This window comes from Diceros bicornis, chromosome 3 (genome assembly GCF_020826845.1).
Source record: "Diceros bicornis minor isolate mBicDic1 chromosome 3, mDicBic1.mat.cur, whole genome shotgun sequence".
Lineage (NCBI taxonomy): Eukaryota > Metazoa > Chordata > Mammalia > Perissodactyla > Rhinocerotidae > Diceros > Diceros bicornis.
Genome location: NC_080742.1, coordinates 25,473,992 through 25,494,782, shown reverse-complemented (window position 1 = coordinate 25,494,782; position 20,791 = coordinate 25,473,992). Strand labels below are relative to the sequence as shown.

The following is a 20,791-nucleotide window of genomic DNA, read 5'->3' as shown; positions in this document are numbered from 1 at the left end:
GCACTATCAGGCATGAGGAGATGAACTGGGGGTGGGATATGCAAAACCAAGATCTTCACCTTCTCTCCTCTTTCAGTGGACCACGTTCCATTCCAGGTAAATGCATTCCAGATCCACCTTGCAGCAGGACAATGGGATCCCAGTGGAGACTGAGTAGTTCTGCCTCACCCAGGGGTATGAAGTAACTCTCCCAACCCGGTGGAACGTCCCATTGCCAATTCCAGTAGATAATCCTTTCCAAGGTGTGATGGGGCTTGGTGTCCTCGGCAGCACAGCACGTTGATCCACACTAAGAATTGGGGCAATGGCTGGTTCCCACGACTTCCGTACCTTTTCAGCCCTGGGTTTCTTGGCAGGGATCCTCAGTCTGGCACATAGGGCAACAGGACCTACTGGTTGATCATTCAAATGCCTCAAAACCTGGGACATTACTTGAGTCTAGCCAGCTAAGGTGGTTTTACCTGTTAGTAATTTAATCTGCTTTCATATTCCATTTTTCCTTTCTATGAACCCTGCTACCTGCAAGTTATAGGGGAGATGGAATCTCCATTCAACATCATGTTCTTTTGCCCAGTCTCCCACATCATGATCTTTGAAATGTGACCCCCAATCACTGTCTATTTGACGAGGGTATTCACACATGGTACCCAGCTTCTCTAATCTAATGGTGGCAGCCTGGTTTGTGCGGTGACGGGGGAAAACTTGGGTTAGGCCAGATGCAGTGTCCGCACAAACCAGGGCATATTTAGAATCCTCACTTGGAGGAAGGGGGCCAGTATAATCAATCTGCCAATCTCTCACCAGTTGGGAACTCTGGTGAATGGCTCCAGACTCCTTTGGCAGATGTCTTGAGTGTTGTTTAGAACATACATGACAACATGCTGTTACTGCATTAACCAAGGCACTGTATTTCAAGGGCAATGTGGCATACTTGGCAATACGCCATCCCACCCAGGTGCAACAGTGGCTGCTCTTCCTATGCACCCAATCTGCTGTATCTACTGAAGGGTCAGTTGCTAGGGCTCATACCTCGGCTAGGGTACCAGCTTCCTGATTGCCAGTAGATGTCAGTGCCTTATGAGCTAGGACACAGAAGATAGTGAGGATTATTATCTGAGGCTCTTACAGGCAAACCCACATGGCTTTCCACGTATCCTGACCTCACAAGGGCTTATTTATGATCATCTACCCCTCGGCTTTCCATTATCCAAGCCATAGGGTTAATCCTTTTAGAACAGCCCAACTGTCGGTGCAAAGGGTTAATGGCCAAGGCTCACTAGCCAACTGCTCTGAGTTCACCCACTGGCTATTACAGTTGTGTCTGTTTCCAGGCCTCTGTATACCAGGCATCAGTGGGAATTTCCCCCATTCCCTCTCTGCAGGCCTCAGGGGCGACCACAGGAATAGGGGTGGAGACATTTGGAGGATTTACCATCTCTATACGGCCTAGGAGTACCTGCTTTTCGAGAGACGGTGGGAAGACGGACAGGGTGCTCCTCTGCTACAAAAAGGCATGCCACTTAGTCCAAGTGGTAGTCTGAGCCATGTCAGGGGAGGGTTTATGGAACATATTCTCAACCTACTCCTTGATTGGAAGGGAAGTTCTTACCACGATATGCTGTTTGTAGCTAGAGCCTAGAGAGACTCTAGCTAGAGGATGGCGGTCTTGGGCAGAGGGATGTGATTTGACTTATATTTTAGAAGAACGACTCTGGCTTTTGTGAAGTGAACCTATTGGATTGGGATAATGATGGAGGCAGTGAGACCAGTAAGGACGCTATTGTAAGATGGAATCAAGAAAGAGGAATCAAGGATGACTCCAGGGTTTTTAGGCTACACAACTGGTAGAATGGAGCTTCCATTTACTGATATAGGAGACCAGGTAAGGAGTAAGCCCTGTGGGGAGGGGAGAGTCACAAGTTCCATTGTGGAAATGTTAAGTATAAAATGCTTATTAGACATCCAAATTGAGACGCTGAATCAGCGGTTAGATAACTATAGTCTAAGACAAAATAAATAAATTGGGTTAAAAAAATTTTTTAAAGTACAGATTAAAATTTAACATTCAACGTGAAATAGGATTTTCTTTGTAAAACCACTTACATTTTAATATAAACAAATACTAAAAAGACTGTGAGTGTGAAGTATGAATTTATGACTGTTACAAAAATAACTATCGTCCTATGAAGTTATGTGAACTGGTGATTTGCACTAAAGCTGTATCTATCATTTTTCCCCCAAACATTTAAGAAAAACCAAAGGATTATCACTGATTATACTATGTCTCAATTTGCTTTTTAAAATTGTTAAGCACTTAAGTGCCTCCTGCACTGGTATGTAACTTCCTTAAAGACAGGGACCATTTAGGTCTGAATGCCTTACAACACTTAGTATTATGCCTTATAAACAGAAAGCACTTAATGTATGATAGCCAGACATAATCACTTATGGAGAGGGCATTACACAAACCATCAGCTCAGCTTCAAAAGTATAAGAGACCTGGGAGTTGGCCTGGAGGCTGGGGGGATAATGGGGCATTTGGCCCAGGACCAAGGTCAGCCTCAAGCCTAAGTGGAATCTTAGTTACAAATATGGTTTGACTGCGAGTCCTAGGACACGGCCCGCCATCAAACAGTGCTATCTCACTCATTAGATTGAATCCTGGCTCTGTTACTCACTAGCTAGCAATTTCCATAAATATGTCTTCTTTCTAAGTGGTGTTGGTAGGAGTGGGAAAGGATTGAGGAACCAAAGACAGCTGGGAAAATGTGAATGTCATCTACAAATCCTAATACAGCAAACTGATGCTTCTCAGCCAGGGTTCAACTACCCCTGCCACATCCAGAGAATCCTTCTAGAGCATCATTTGATTCACTGCCAAGTCATTAGTGATTTTAAAATGGAAAGTTATAAAGTCACATACAAAATTTTTATGATTCTTAAAGAAACTTTCCCCTTTGACCTGGCTGCTTTGGGTTACATCCCCAGAATCCCTCCTCCCCATTTCCCCAGAAAAACATTCACATCTGCCTGTTGTTCGAGTTCTGAAGGTGTAAAATGTGCGAGGCATTCCATTAAGTCCTTATCAGCTAGTAACACTGCTGCTTGAATGAGTAAATCAGTCCAGCCCCAGCAGAGAAACTGGGCCCTGGGGATGAATTTTGATTTGTGGAAAGAAAGGGTACAGAGGGCATCTCTTGGTGGGAACAAACACAAGTGTCCTGGGTTTCCCAGGGGGAAGAAGGAAAGAAAGAGAGGAAAGGGACGAGGGTACTGAAGATGGCTTCTGCCTACTCTGCCTACAGCTGCTGAGACAAAGGCTGGAGGTGAACCTGCTCTGGAGACTCTTTGTCTCCAGTGATCCGTTCCTTGTGCCCACCCACAGCCCACAGACAGCAGGGCCTCTGCGCCTGACCCGGGGGGCAGTTCAGCTGCATCTCTGAGATGAGACTGAGGGAAGATCAATACAGGACTTCACTCCCAGTAACCTGACAGCGCTCCCACTGCCTGAGACCACAGGGCCCATGTGTGGAGTTCTGTACAGCCCAGGGCACAATCCTCAACAGACATACCTGTCTCGGCATCCATCAGAAAAGCAGGTATCGGAGTCGCCTGGTGAGGATTTCTCCAGCTTTGCCAAATGTGTAGCCCCGTGAAGAATGAGAACATGCCACAGGAAGGAGACCCAGCCGCTGACTGCACAAAAGGAGGGGGACATGATGTCATTGCTAAAGCAGGACACTACACAAAGTCAGAAGCTGATTTCAAGAGTTGCCTACGTTTCGGTGACTGTGTACTATGGTGCACAGCCGCCCTGGTGGAATAGCCAGGAGGGCCAGTTTTGAAATTCATACTGCTACTCCACAGCTAGCTGGCAGACTGATCAGGGATCTACTGGAAAGGTGTTTTCTTGCCTCCACTCCTATCCCTGCTTATTTCTCCCAGTGAACCAGGGGCTGACACTCAGGAAGCTGGAGTTGTTTCCAAGGCAGGGGCACTCTAAACAGGTGGCAATATTATGTATCATCCAAAGCAGGACAATTACGAGAGTGCAAAGGGGTGCTATTAGTAATTTCAGCAGGACTTGAGGTGTCACCTGGGAAAATGGGAATATACAGTCACCCCAGGCATAAAGGATGCAGAGAACAAAGATACCAAATTCTTAGTCTCTAAGTTTAGAAAAGCCAAAGTCAAGGAGCAAAACAGGTTGGAGGAGGTGGCTTACAGAAAGAGAATTTTCTGCACTGCCCTCTCCATCCCCCAAGGATAGAAACTTGTGTCTGGAGGAGGGAAGAGAGTTAGCGGGAAAGAACACAGTGAGATGTGACTGTGTGGCCATGCTGGGCCACCTCTGGGGAGGAAGGACAACAGAACCCTCATCCCGATCAGTTTGGGGATACAAAACTAGAAGGAATTCCCCTTTCTTGCTGGAGCTCTGGGAAGAGGCCTGCCACACAATGGCATGGGGAAAGAAGAGTGGAAACGGCTGTGTGGTGCATCAGAAGAGGAGAGGCCCTACTAACAGGCCTGAGTCTCCTGCAGAATCAGAGAAGTGGAGGAGGGCAACCGTGTCTCTTCTGTGCTCCCCAGTAGTGCGCTGGACATTACTGAGAGAGAAGGAAGAAACACATGCAAAGAACACATAGTTATAAAGTGTACACAGAGTGTCCCATCTATGATGGCAAGGTCAGATTCCCCAGTGAGACTTGAAGTACTTAGTAATGAGAGAGTTCAGTTTGTTTTCATTTGTACCTCCTATAATGTCAAGAAAAATGTCCTGTTTATAGAAAAAAAATTAGTACATGGTTACAACATGTGAAATAAAGAGACCTATTCAGAATTTTATCTTAAAAAAATACATCTTGGGGCCGGCCCGGTGGCACAAGCAGTTAAGTGCACGCGCTCCACTACGGCGGCCCGGGGTTCACCAGTTCGGATCCTGGGCGTGCACCCATGCACCACTTGTCAGGCCACGCTGTGGCGGCGTCCCATATCAAGTGGAGGAAGATGAGCATGGATGTTAGCCCAGGGCTAGTCTTCCTCAGCCATAAGAGGAGGATTGGCAGATGTTAGCTCAGGGCCGATCTTCCTCACAAGAAAAAAAAAAAATACATGTTGCTAAGCATTCGTTCAATAAGTGACTGTGTGTTTGCTGCTGCCCGACACAGGCCTGGGAACGTAGTCACATGACCTCTTTTAATCATCAAGAGGCAGGTACCATTATCCCTATTTTACAGATGAGGAAACTGAGGCTTGGACAATTTAAACTACTTATTTGCCCAGGACACAAAATTAGGAAGTGGTTCAACTTGTACTCGACCCCAACTCTAACACCAACACCCATACTGCTTTACTCATACTATGCTTTTAGAACTTTGCTCTGTTCCTTCTGGTTTTATTATTATTTCAATTGGGGGAGGTGAAAGGGGAGGAGGAGCTAAGCAAGGGAACAAAACATCTTTGCCTTAAATACATCCAAGAAACTTGGCTGCTAATAGCCCAGTTAAGAGAGGAGCAATTCTACTAAAAAGAAAGTTACACAGATGTTTATAAATTCCACAGTTGAATGATGACCCATTTCTCAAAAATGAATAAAGTAAAATTATAGACATTTACCTGTAGAAAAAAGGTAATAAAAGAAATAATTCCAAGGACAAGAAACAATAGTGAAAACATGTTATTATTCTGTCATTTTGTTTCAGGATCCTCATCTCTGGTAAAAACCTGTGAAGAAAATATTGAAAGGTTTTCAGTTCAACCACTGAAGAAGCCATTCTGGGTGTGACCCATTTGCCACCTAGCACAGGGTTCGGGGCCAAGAGAGCCTTAGTGTAACGGAGTTTGGGGTTGCCTCCCTAATGCCAAACCTGAAAGTGTATGCCCTCTGCCTCCCTTAGGGGCCAAGAACGGGTCTGTCACTCCTCAATTGATCCAATACTTTTCTGCTCATACTCCCTCCTGGAGTAACGAGCGCCACAAGTGCCACAGCTCCTGTGTAAAGCAGAAACGGGAACGACGCTCTCTTCCTCCTTTGGGGGAAACTACACTGGAGGCCAATGCGTTGCTTTACAATTTGGACATTTCAAACTGTCCCAAGGTCTCTGCAGAAAATCTGCTGGGGCGGTTTTGGTGAACCAGAGAGAGGTGGTCATTCACTCAGCCCAGGCCTTTCAGAAAGAAAGAAGGTGCCTTGAGCCCGCCTTCTTTATAGGATGGCCAGACAGATGGCCAGTGGGGGAACCACAGCCAGCTGACCTAGAACCACACATGGAGACCTTCCCCGAGATGGGGAAGACAGGGAACAATCACTCCACAGGGAAAGAAAACAAACAACTCCCTTCACATGGGCCACAATCAGTCTAGTAACAGACATATTCTTAACCCGTAGAAAGTACAGAGAACAAACACATGTCAACCTCAATCTTTCGGAAGCTGTTCCACTTGTGTTCATCTTAACAAGTGGGATGGACATCTCACAGAGGCAGCGTGCTAGGCCTGCTCATGTCCTGCCAAGTGCGCATGTCAGAGAACAGCTCTCTCTCAAGCCTGTCTGACACACATGTGAGGACCTCTCTTTGCACTCTGGTGATACAACAGCTCAGGAGCTTTACTCAGAGCTCAGTGATGGCAGGGGAGGGACAGTCATCTAGTCAGTGTCATCGCCTATTTTAGGGATCTGGTCTCCAGGGTCATAGGATCAAAAACAACCACCAGAACAAAGGAAGGTTCGAAAAATTAGCTTTTCTATCACAAACCAGACTTCTGTTCTTACATCTGCAAGCTGCTTAGTTTCGTATGAAGGTACGTGTTTTTTTGTGGCTTATGTATACATTTACAAACCAACAGTTCATTCTTCAGTCAGGACTCACAGGTAAATCCAAAAATGGACATAAACACTTACCCCTATAATCCTTGAAACTGTTACTGAAAATGCTGGTTGCAGGCCTCCATTCATCTAGGTACAAAATACGCTAGCTACAAAATAAGGCCATTCGGTCATACTCATCTTTAGAATCCTCCAAAAGGAAACTGGAGGTAGATTTTCATCCTGGAAAACACCAAATATTACTACAGGCTACTTAGAAAAAGAATTGATACTTAATTGATTTAATCATGGACACTTCTTCCATATGCATAAGGTTTTTAAATGAACATACCCTATTCCTATTTCCTTATCAACTGATGGCAATTTAGCTTAAAAAAGTGCTGACAGACTGTTAGATTATTCCTCTATTTTTTAATAAATAAATGATGTTTCCACCAACGTTTAACTCTTACCAACGTTTGGAATATGACAAGAATATTTACAAGATGGGGTAAACAGAATGGAAATGTTTATATTTGAAGAACCATTATGGTCTGTCTCTTCATATTATAAATTCTAATTCTAAAATTCTTATCTTATAAATCTCAATCGGAAATGCTAAACCAAGTCTAAAATGTTGAGATTTTAGTTTGTGGAACACTCTGGGGGATAGGACAGGAGGATTCTGGATAACCCTTTCTTATTCCCACTCCTAACTCCACCCTACCCCACCAAATGAGGAAGCCACAACAGAAGGGTTGAAGCCATAACTCTACATCCTCCTCCACACCACGCCCTCTGCTGTACTAAGCTTTCCCTCCTGGCCTTGTGGTGCACGGATACTCCGGCGAGTTGATCTTCTTCTCATTAGACTTGATCCTGAATCTTTTGGAGACATTTCCAAGGCATCAGTTTCACTTTTGGATTCACCAATTGCATTTTCTAATTCAATTTCATTTCCTCTTGTCTAAAATAAACAAGAAATGTGCATAAGCCTGTTAGGCTCAGTTAACCAACATAAATCACTGAACATCAGATATCAAGGAAAATGGTAATTTCAGTAATTACAGGAAAGGATAAAGTTAAACGGCTCTTTTTTTGTGATATTGTGATATTTTTGTGATATCTGAAAATTAAAACCATGAAATAAGAAGGAATACCACTGATAATGCTGAAATAACACGGAATCCATTCCATGTATCTTATCTTGCCATGCCCTTTTTGTGCGTGATTTCGGCTCAAATTTGCTTTGGACTGGTTCTGTCAACAGATATATGGTGCAAGCCATCCGGTGAGCCACATTTGTCATTTAAAATTTTCTCAGTAGCCACATTAAAAAATGTGAAAGACGTTACAACAGCTCTAATCAGATATTTTCCTTAACCTAATGTATCAAAGATGTTAGCATTTCAACATGTAATCAATGTAAAAACTTAACTGAGATAGTTTGCATTCTTTCTTTGTACTAAGTCTTCAGAATCTGGGATGCACGTCCTACTTACAACACTTCAATTCAGATTAACTACTATTCAAGTGCTCAAACGCCACATGGGGCTAGTCGCTACCAGAATGAGTAGACAGCTCAGCTTTAAAAAAAATCTTTTTAAAGTTTTCCTTACTTTCTTCTCTAATTCTCCTTCTTTATTTTCCCGTCTTTCAAGAGAGGAAAACATATTTAAAACACTGGTCTGATCCTGAATCCAAGAATTTTTCCCCACTCCTCAAGATAATCAAGTTAAGTAATATTTATTTATAGCACAAAACACAGCCAAATCACCTTATTCTTCAGATACTTTAGGAAACTCTAGAGTCAGACTATACCTGCATTGTCACAAGTTTGACGTAAATGCCTTTCTCTTTCATGAGATCATCATGATCGCCTTCCTCCACAATGACTCTATTATCCAAACCAGCAATGACATCAGCATTACAAACTGCAGACAAGCAATGAGCTTCATAATTGTGGTCCGGCCTTTTGTGGCCTAACAAGAGAAAAATTTAGTTTTTGAATACATGAATAATTATATGCAAAAATTCATTCATTCAACTTATGTATTTATTGAATACCAGTGCCTTGGACGTTGAAGACTGTCTAAGCTATATAAGATAGTCTCTCACTTCAATAAATGTATATATAGTCAGTTGATAAAGGTTTGAAGTGATGTTTTATTATAATAAATATAAACACACATATGATAGTCACATATTAATATTATATAAGCCTCTAAGTATTTCACTTAATCTCTATCAGCCTAAGTTTATAGTAATAAGCAGGGGCTTATAAAAGTGAAAAAAAGCCTAGAGCCCAGGCATTGGGCAATCAGAGTAGACACAGGCCGGTGTGCCGTACTGGTGCTCACTAGCTAGCGATCAGTCCTGGGCATCATAATGTCCTATCTCACAGGACAGTGGATGGTCAAGGTGGACAATAAATGTGAGGAAGCAAAGTCCAGACTTCAGCATCACATTGATCTGAACTCAAATCTTAGTTCTCCCATTTATGAATTCCAGGATTTTATCCAGATCTTTTAACCTGTATGAGGCTTAGTTTATTCATATAGACAAAATGAGAGTAACTGCGATGACTAAAATAATGCTCATAAAGCATTGTGACCTATACACAGTAAATGCCTAATAAAGGACACTTACTACTAGGTAGAAGCATTATGGAAAATTTGAAGAGCTATGTCAGTGTTTTTAAATGCCCAATCTCATTTTTATTTTAATACGGGGCAGAGCCAGATAACCAGAACTTCTCTGAGATTTCTTTAACCTCTATAACTTTCGCAATGTTTACGATTTTTGTTACTCTTTATTTCTTTCCAGGAAGTAGCAATAAAATCCTCAAAACAAACTAACAAAAGAAGGTATTAGGATCAATATGCAAAAGCGAAGTGGAAAACTCTGAGAAGATAAAAAAATATATATGAGGAGCCGGCCCCATGGATTAGCAGTTAAGTGCACCCGCTCCGCTACTGGCAGCCCGGGTTCGGATCCCGGGCACGCACCGACACACTGCTTCTCCTGCCATGCTGAGGCCGCGTCCCATATACAGCAACTAGAAGGATGTGCAACTATGACATACAACTATCTACTGAGGCTTTGGGGAAAAAAAAAAAAAGAAAAAAAGGAGGAGGATTGGCAATAGATGTTAGCTCAGAGCTGGTCTTCCTCAGCAAAAAGAGGAGGATTAGCATGGATGTTAGCTCAGGGCTGATCTTCCTCACAAAAAAAAAAAAAAATACATATGAGAAAAATTAGGTGGCAGCAACTGTGAAGTAGAGAAGACAATGGATCAATTTTTGGATGTTTTCAAGCAAAGGGAGTCATGTTGGATACCCCCAAAATTCACATTCTAAAGAAAAATTATTTTTAAATGCAACCTTGTAAAATTGTTCATTTATAATTTAATACATAGATCCATTGCAGAATAATAAGAAAACACAGATGTGAAATTACAGATAAGCAAAGTGAAGGGAAATAAAGCAGCCACAATCCCTTTTGCCTCTATTGTGGGTCAGAAAATTGTTAGTAACCTGCTTTTTCCTCCCTCAACAAACTATTATTAAGCACACTGACAGGATGTTTAAAGGAAGATCCAGTGTTGTTTTATTACTAGAGAGGAGGAGAGTTGGAACAAATACGAGTTCATCTTTGACTTCTACTGTGACACTTCACCTCAGAGCACTTTTGGGTTAAAAGGTCTCCACATTCCTTGTCCTCACAGAGCTAGCCTGGTTACCACGACATGTCAGAGACCAAGCACAGTGCCTGGCATAGCTGGAGCACTCAAATCCAATTTGGTGAATGAGTCACATGGACTCCAGAATTGCAGGAAGCTCAAACTCTGTTGATAGTCAAGGACATTTCAAGGGCTCGGTAAGTTTCCAACATCATCGGCTCCAGCCCCCCTCCCGTGGATGAGAGGTATCTCATGTCCCAAGGAGTCTTCAACAGGCATTTAACATCTTGGAAATCAAATGTGAACCTTCAGATTTTATTTCCTCTTGTTGACAACAGTAAAACTCACAAAACCTAAACAACGGGGTTATCTCTAAGGCTGAGTTTTCAAGATCGCAATGAAAACCAATTTCATTGGTGTCTATATTTCTCATTGTGAAATTTTTAAAATTAGCAAGTACTTTTCAAAGAAAGTTTATTCATCTATACTCAAAAAAAAAAAAGAGAAATGAATAGAAATTAAACAAACAGATGCAAAGAGGCCTGATGATTTTATTTTGATAGCTGAAGGGATCACTTTAGAAGCAATCAGAAATTTCCTTTTTTTTAATATTAAGAAGAATTCACAGTGGCATGTTCTTATGCTTATCAATCAGGTCGGTTTGAACTGAGGCTCACAGACCTTGTCCAGGGCCACCTGAACAACTGCTTCACTCTCAGCGTCCAAGGCTGATATGGCCTCATCCAGCAGGAGGATCTAGGGGTTATGAACCAGAGCTCGTGCAATGATGATTCTGTTTCTGTCCACCACTCAGCTGAGTCCCTCTCTCTCCAACCAGGGTGTCAAACTTCGACAATACAGAAAACACAGGAAGATTTAGCAAAAAAACAAGTTAGCTCACACTTTAAGATGGGAAGTAATCAACCCAAACCTCACAGGCATTAATGTCCAGTTCCTTAAAACTTAGTAATAACGAACCCGTTTTTAAAAATATCCTGCTACTAGTTGATACCACTCAAGCTTTAAAATCTGATGTAATCTGGATTTCTCACCTTAGGAGGTTCCTCCAATTTACAATAGTTTCCTAAATTCTTATGCATCAGGCCAGCATTCTATTCTGTGAACCTCGAGCACGACAAAGATCAGGAAGGATTTACATTAGGCAGTTTCATGATAAAGTCACAGGCATTAGCTTCCTTGACAGCTTTCTCGATCTCCTCCACGGTGACATTTTCACGGCCATAGCGAATGTTTTCAGCTACTGTGGTGGCAAACAACACAGGTTCCTGACTCACCACACCAGTAATTTCCCGAAGATACCTTACGTTTATGGTCCTAATGTCCTGTCCGTCAATGCTAACCTGAAATAAAGAGGAAATGTGATCTTCATACACTGCGGATTTGTATCGTGTGATCTACAGGGGCAACTGCTGAGTGGTACAGCATCTAGTTCAGCAAGAGCCATCTCACCACACCCTCCGTCGGGTCATAGAACCTCTGCATCAGCTGGATTGTCCTGCTTTTCCCGCAGCCGCTGCTCCCAACCAGGGCCACCGTGTGCCCACTCTGAACCTTCAGGTTGAGGCCCTTCAACATGTACCAGGACGAATCACAAACTTAAAGACCACTCACAGGCACTGGGACTATGAACTGACAGTTCAATTCAAAACTAGTTTTAAATATACTTTTTTTTTTACAATCTCTAAAGGAAAGTATCAGAAAGTCTTCATGCAATACATTGTTGAACCATTGATTAATCATTTATCATTGTACCTGAACTTCTTTTCGAGATGGGTAACTGAAGTGAATATTTTTGAACTCCAAATTTCTCTTAATATTATCTGGTTTGAGCCCACTCTTCGAATAGCTGTCAATGTTTGGCTTCTAAACAGAAGGAAATTTCAGAAGATTACTAGGTTACAATAACTGCTTTTAGTGACATTTGTGGAGAGTTGGATTAAGTGATAAAGGTATTGACTTTTAATCAGAAAAACTTTTAGAAAGATGGATAAATGGCTAGCCCAGACTTAGGCTATCAATTATCCTGAAGATTTCATAAGCTGCTCCTCTTGCGTTTGCAAATGCTTCAATGTTTGGAGATGCCTGTCCAACACTAAAAGCCCCAATCAATACAGAAGAGAAGACCTGAGGAATGTGAAGGAAAACCATGAAGTTACTCAGATAGTGTTGACTACAATTTTTTTCATACTGCTTCTTTCTTCTAACACAGCTAATTAAATTTTAAAATGGCAAGGAAACTCATGAATACTGGGTGTCAAAAACATTTTAAAAATTTAAATAGTTTTCAATTTACAATGCAGAATTAGTCTTACTTGGTCAGTGAAACAATGATATAAGTTCTATAGGACCAGAATATGAGAATACAACAGATTTATATTTATTTACTGCTAAGTATTTTGGTTTAGATCTTCAGCAGTGTATACACAGGTTGGAAAGAAAGCCTAGAAGGAGAGGCAGAAGAGCCGGGTCCACATCGGAATCGGATTAAGCACTAACTGGCTATATGTCTTCAGGCAATTCTCCTAGGATCTCTGGGCTTCCATTTCTTCATTTGCAAAAATAGGCAAGATTCTATCTGTTTTCCCTACTCTAAGGGAGTTGTTGTATCAAACGAAACAATTTTGTAAACTATAAAGCCCACACACATAACACATTATTCTTTTTCGGGTTAAGTCTTTTTTCCACTACCAGACTGCGCTCTCTTTGGAGTCTGATAAACAGCTTTCTGGTTTTGTTCCATTTTGCCCAAATCAGTTTGTTGTTGGTAAAGACCTGACTTGGTTTCTCTTCAGGCTTAAAGAGAACTAATGCCACTATTCATTTCTTTCTAAATGACACAGGAATTAGGGTACCCAATAATTTACGTAGAAGGAATTCTGCTAAGTGATTCTATAGTCGTTTTCTCAATTAGGCCTTACAACAATACTAAAAATTATGGCACATCATTCCTGTCACTTCCATTTGGCAGAAGAGGTAACGGAGGCTTGAGAAGTCTAGGTGGCCACTCCAAATCATACAGCGAGTAAGTGGCACACCTGGAATCCAAACCAAGTTGGCTTGATATCAATTCCTGAGCTCTTACTATTCCGGGTGCTTGCAGTTTGTGAGGCAGATCTGGGTTCAGTCAACACTGGATTTGAAACTGCTTATCTACAGTATAATTAAGCAGAATACACCTCTTATCACAACCTATGTTTACCCACAGCATCACTATCCTAATAAGAGCTTTTTGGGAAAAGTCATTCTTAACTAAATAACTTCAAACATTTTGCATGAGGCAACAGTTTGAAAAAACAAGAGATGCAATTATTACATACACATTACAAATGTGGTTCCTGAGAAAGGGTACTGTTTGAAAGGACTCAACAAAATACAGTCTGTCATTACTCAATATGCTCGTGCTTGGCCTATGAAAAAGGAACTGAGTGACTCTCCCAACAGTATGTGATTTATTAGATCAAGATACAGACTGAGCTTGGTTTGTGAATTATTTCATAAGAAATAATAAGAAAGGATAGCATCAAATGGCAGGCCTTCTGTGCTTCTACAGAGGTCTGAAAGGCAGAGAACATCTTAATGGAAGATTCTTTTAGGAAAGTAACAATTTATACTTCCATAAATTTATGAGGTAGATTAGATGTCACTCAAAAGAATTTGACAAGAAGTTAAACTGGTACTTTGCCATTTGTTGTTGTGAATAGTAAATCAGAAAATAAAAGTGAAGTGCTTAGCATAGAGTCTGGCACAAAGAAATAATCTCAACAAATCAAAGTTCATGCTACAGAGATAGGTGATGTCAACATTATTTAGGCTACAGGATAAACTGTGCAAGGGACCTAAAAAAAGACAAATGTGTCTGTTGAATACATCTAATTTCCTTTATACTTTTTAACCTAGTAGTGCATGTCTCTGTGTATTATTCAATAGTTCTTCAACATATATTCTCCTACAGTCAAGCCAACACAACTCAATTTCTCTGGAATTTTTAATAAGGATTCATTTCGTAATACAGCATCACTTACAGTGAGTACTTGCCCAAGAGAATATTATCCTGAAAGGACTAAGGAGGTCCCATACCAGAATGCCAGAGTACACGATGCATACATCAACAGGAAAGCAGCACCAACAGAAATATTGGCTGTAATAGCTTTCTTTATCCCAATTCTTTTAGCTTCTTCTAAGTTTCTGTTGTACCTAGAAGAAGTAACAAAAATCATCACATATACTGACAAATCTTATGAAATGGGCCAATATACCACGATGGTTATTGAGTACTTAGAAAGTGCCCAGCCCTGTGGTAGGCACTGTACATGTATTTTCTCCTTTGTCCATACATTGACCCTAGGATGTTAGTACTATTTTAATCCCTTCTTGCATAACAGGAAACTGAGGCTTACAGACATTAAGTAATTGGGGAGAGAGTCTTCTAAAAGCTCCTTTTCTGGCTTTAGCAATAGTGAAAAAGTGAAGTCATATTTAGCAAACTTCCAGAACTTGCATTGCTTCATACACAAGACAAAATTAGAAGCTATAAACACGCTTGTGTTTTCCCTTTAAAATCTGCATGCCTTGTAAATTTATTAATGAACAGGAGATATAATGCTAGAAAGTGCTCAACATGAGTAAGTCCTCTAAATCTCTGAAAGTTAGGGAAACTTTGGAGATAGTTTGATCTCCATCCTGACTCCCCCTGGGACTGCTGGAAGGACCAAGTGAGAGGATACATGTGTGAGAGCATTTTGAGAGCTTTGAATTGCTATCTAATACTTTTGACATTTAAATCAACTGTACAGTTTATCTTATTCCCAAAAAAGTTTGTTTTTAAAATCACTGCCCTGCAAAAATTATTTGGCTTAAAAATGTATATTAATCCATCATTACTTATCCATGTCCCCTTCCTTAGCCTTTCTGCACATTGCCTACATCCCTTTCCCTCTCTCAATGCTTCCCAACATTGGTCATGTCATGGCTGCTCACCGCTGGAGAAAGGGGCTCGGGCCACCCAAGGCCTTCTGGCTGCTTCATAGGCTGAGCAAATCAAGATCTCAGCACATCTATAAGCCTGTAACCTGTACACAGCACAAAGGTCTGCACTGTATTAGCCAAACTTGGAGAACATCCATTAATACTTCTTAGAGCAAATACAGGGAATTACACAAAAGAGGGCAAAAGCAAGGAAGCGAACAAAAAGCAAAAACAATGCAGGAGACTACTGACACATTTTCTCTCTCCAATTCTAATGACTTCAAGCTGACTCCCAGATGATAACTCTAGTACTTTTTAAACCCTTGGAGAGCAGTTAATTTCTAATGTTAAAGTTAAAGGAGATGGTGTCTGTAACTTTATCTTCACTTGAAAGGAACACAGAAGACTCTTCTGCTTAAGAGAAATGTGGAGATAAGCTAATGGGGCCCAGATTCAAAGAAAAAGAAGGATTTTTGCAAATATAGAATCAAGGTAAAATTATTAGAGAAATAGGACAGATTATAATTGAGCCTTACACCTACCTTTAGCCTCTTAATCACAACTCCCTGTAGAACCTTGGAACAATGCCTTGCAGAAAGGAGTTCATTACTGTTGAAATGAAAGAACTTACTTCTGCATAGAATTCATATTCTGAAGTCTTTAATCCATAAAAACATGACTATATAAATATTACATTAATTTTCTTTGGAGGCTTTGTTCCATTAAATGTAGAGCAGAGTTCAAGCCCTGCTCAGCTATGAGCATGCATTCTGTCTTGCCTTCAAGACTTTTTTTGTGTGTGTGTGCAGAAGATCAGCCCTGAGCTAACATTTAATGCCAATCCTGCCCCTTTTTTGCCAAGGAAGATTGGCCCTGGGCTAACATCCATGCCCATCTTCCTCTGCTTTATATGGGACGCCACCACAGCATGGCTTGACAAGCACTGCACCAGTGCACTCCCGGGATCCGAACCTGCGAGCCCCAGGCCAACGAAGTGGAGAGTGCGCACTTAACGGTTGCGCCAGCGGGCCGGCCCCCTCTATGACTTTTTTTTAACCAGCTACTTTAGCAGTTACAAAAGCAAGCCAAATGAAATTTACATGACCACCATGTCCCCTGAAGACCAAACTGAAACAGCACTTTATAGTGATAAAATAGTAACATATTATTAGAGTTTCTCCACACAAAAATGTCCCCCAACTTGCCAGTTATAATCTTTGAATAAACAAATTATTTTTGAGAAACATATTTCAATGGTTCATATATCTACATGTATATAAATATATATCTACATATAGACATATATCTATCTCCCATTTCATGAGCTGACCTGAGGTGAAAGTTACTACCAGACATAACGATTACATTTAAAGAAGCTGAACGCTTGTGACTCACACCCTGTTATCTCCTTTATTTCATTTCTTCCTTACCGAGACTAACCCAGAAATCATTTCACTCATATGTTGTTGTCCCATGCAGCCAGAAGAAACATTTGCACGGGAAAAGGTAACAGCAAGGAAGAAAATCATTTAGATACCAGAAAAGATAAATGAAGAAACGAAGGGGGTAAGGAGGGAGGAGACATAAACAATACTCCTTTTACACAGGCTTTTTGATTAGCATTTCACTAAAAATATCGCAATAAAAAACTCGATATTAAAATCATCCATTCATTAAAAGCATTAGTATGAAAATGGTAAGTGAAGCAGGAGTTCCTAAAACGGCCTAAAGTTACAAAACAAAACATTGATATTTAGAAAAGATTATTCTTCTTAAATATTATGAAAACATTTAGCAGTGATGCAAATAGCCACTTACACGAGCAAGGAATAATTTTGCTTCTGTTAAGCAAACAGAAATCAATACTAATAGGTAAACATTTGTAAAACGGAAGGGAGAAAATGTTTTTAAATCAGGAGAAGAAAACTATTCTATAGTACTGAATTAAATTCATTTTAGATTCTGCTTAAATTTCCATTCCAACACAGCCAGCTCCTTCCTGCAGCCACTAATTTGAAGAGACTTCAAGACTAAGACCTTAGTTACTTGTGTTGGTGGAAGCAGAGAAGGGAAGAGGTAGAACGAGAAAGAAAACTGAAGGATTATATTTGCTCTAAGATAATTTTATCAATTCTACTTCCAAAACATCCTGTATCTATGTACTTGTCACCCCTCTCCCGCCTGAGGTCCTGATCAGGCCACCACAAGCCCTTCCACCTGGACCGTTACAACAGCCTTTGCAATGTTCTCCCTGCTTCCACTCTGACTGCTCTCGTCCATTCACCAGACAATTACAGACAGAGAAATTTTCTTATAACATGGATAGTCATTCCCTTCTTTAGGATCCTCAACTGCTTCCCTGTGCCCTTGGAATAAAATCCTAACTCCTCACCATGGCCTGCAAATCCTCAAGTTCTGGCCCCACCCACCTTCAACAGCCTCTCTTCACCTCAGTCTCCCCTCACTCAACTGAGCTCCAGTCACACAAGCCTTAGAATAGTTCCTAGAACATACCAAAGTCTTTGCCACCTTGGGAAATCTGGGAGACTCTTCTATCCCTACCCCCACGACAACAGGGTTTTCCTCATCCCTCAGGGCTCAGCCTAGATGAAACCTCAAAGATGCTTCCCTGACCACCATATTTACAGTAAATTTGGCCTCCTCACCCTCATCAGCACACTCTTTGATTCTTCCGTGGCACATTTTAAAAATCTGTAATTTAATTCATTTCTTTGATGATTTCTTTCTTGTCTGCCTTCCTACTTTCCTCCTTCCTTCCTTCCCTTTTTTTCCACCTTACTATTTTCACTGAGGCTCACATGAGGGCAGACATCCTCTATTTCCGATCCACTATTGAAAACCCAGAGCCTAGCCCAGTGCTTGGCTTGTGGTAGATGCTGGCTACATTTGTTGAATGAGTGAACTTGCAAGAAACAGCCAAACTGGAAAGAACCTTAGGTCATTAGGTATAGTCTTAAGGCTACTCTTGATCTCCAGGCAAATCTAACTTCCAATTCTCCAAGGGAGCACGTCCCTTCAAAGATATATTCCAGTAACTAGTATCTTCTGAAGAAATGATTCCACACATAAAATCAGTCTTGGAATATAGCTGTGTAAGCCCATTTGCTTATTCTTACAATAAAAAATTGATCACCATCTTCATTTATCATTTATCAATCTTCATTAATCATTACATTAAAAAAATGATCTCAATTCCTTTAAACTTTCAGTGAACTAAATGATCAGATTTATCTAAGTTCGGAATATTGGACTTGACTCCCATAATGTCCTTTCTCTCCTTACCCAGGTTACATCCCATACATTATTACAGTTTTTTGTTGTTAACAGTAGTATCTATTAAAAATATTATCACATTCCTCAAATTTAGGATGTCACTAATTGTAACAAGTATTGTTATTCTGTTATTTTATGTAGCATACAGTTTAATAGGACACTCCACATACAGCTGGGACCCAAAGGGCTAGAGCCTCAGTATAATAAATACATGACACATGGAAAGTGAGAACTTGCTTGTCTCAACCCTGGCAAAAGTTGACGTGAACAAAACACCTCCTCTGAGAATCTGGACCATCAGGCAGTACTCATGCTGGTCTGAAGTATGAATTCACACTACCCACGTGGTTCAAAAACTCCTGGACAAAGAACTTAAGGTAAGGTCGTCTCAGCTTAGCAGTGCCCCCAGTCAATGGCAGAAGCAAACACAAATCCTGCCTGGAAGAACTCGACTTCAATCCAGACCCACAGCAATTCTAAGATGACACTGATTGTATGATTTTTCTCAATTTCAGAGAGGGTGGATTGTGAGAGAAAAAATGTGCATCTTAGAACTGAAGAGATACTACATGTTTTCTAATTGTTCACTGCTGGTTCGCAGGAATGTCATCTTTTCTGAATCATGATCAGGTTACCCAGAGATCTTACTGTACATTGTTACTCTGAGGAGTCTACTGGAATTTTTAGGTAGACAATCAGATCATCTGTGAACAATGACAGTTTTGTTTCTTGTTTTCCTATTTTTAAAGCTTTTCTTTTTTGTTTTCATTTATTATTATTACTCCTGTTTGTCTTCTTCATCTTATTATCTAGTACCAGTACAATACTAAATAGACACGATGCTAGCAGACATAGTTCTCTCATTCGCTATTTTAAAAAGGAATGCTTTTGGGACCAGCCCTGTGGCTTAGCAGTTAAGTGCGCGCACTCTTCTACCGGCGGCCTGAGTTCAGATCCTGGGCGTGCACCGACGCACCGCTTCTCCTGCCATGCTGAGGCGGCATCCCACATACAGCAACTAGAAGGATGTGCAACTATGACATACAACTATCTACTGGGGCTTTGGGGAGAAAAAGGGGAAAAAAGGAGGAGGATTGGCAATAGATGTTAGCTCAGAGCCGGTCTTCCTCAGCAAAAAGAGGAGGATTGGCATGGATGTTAGCTCAGGGCTGATCTCCCTCACAAGAAAAAAAAAGGAATGTTTTTCACATTTTACCATTGAGTATGAAATTTCCTGTGGAATTTGGTATATACTCTTTATTAGGTAATAAAGTCATTTCTTATTCCCAGTTCTAAGAGTTTTTGTCATGAATCATATGTAATTAATGCTTCTTTCCCATCCCTCAAAAAAACGTTTCTTTCTTTTAATCTGTTAATGTGGTTAATTATATTGATAGATTTCCTAATGTTAAACCATCTTTGCACTCATGAGATAAAGCCAACATCTTCAGGATTTACTTTGAATCCTGATACTTTTCACATGGCTTTGTTCAACCAATAAGTTTTCTAGACTTTCTGCATCTATGTTTTAGGTGACACTGTCCTATAATTTTCCTTCCTCATATACATGTCTGGTTGTGGTATCATAGGTACACTAGCCTCATAAAATGAACTAGCAATTTTCTATGTATTCTTTCTCATTCTCTGAAACAATTTGTGTAAGATGGCGTTATCTGTTTCTTGAAGTTTTGGTAGAACTTGTCTGTAAAATCATCTGGACTGGTGGCTTCTGCTTGTTTACCTGTATATGTGTATGTAGGGGCTGGGATAGAGATCTTTAACTGTGGATTCAATTCCTTTAATGATTATAGGTCTACTCAAGTTTTCTTCTTCTTAAGTGAGAGTTTTAATCTATATTTTTCTAGGATATTGTCTATTTCATCAGGGTTTTAAACATTGGTAAAAAATTGTAATTTTTTAAATAGATTTTTTTTACCTGTAGCAATTTTTTCTTATTCATTCTTTTGTTCCTGATTAAACTTACAAAATACTTCGTTATTTATTAGTCTTTTCAAAGAATTCAT

At 40.6% G+C, this 20,791-nt stretch overlaps 1 pseudogene; it reads right to left on the bottom strand.

Annotated features, from left to right (window-relative positions):
• Positions 1–7,603: 7,603 nt before the first annotated feature.
• On the bottom strand, positions 7,604–19,422 carry LOC131422869 (ATP-dependent translocase ABCB1-like; annotated as a pseudogene).
• Between the last annotated feature and the right edge of the window lie 1,369 nt (positions 19,423–20,791).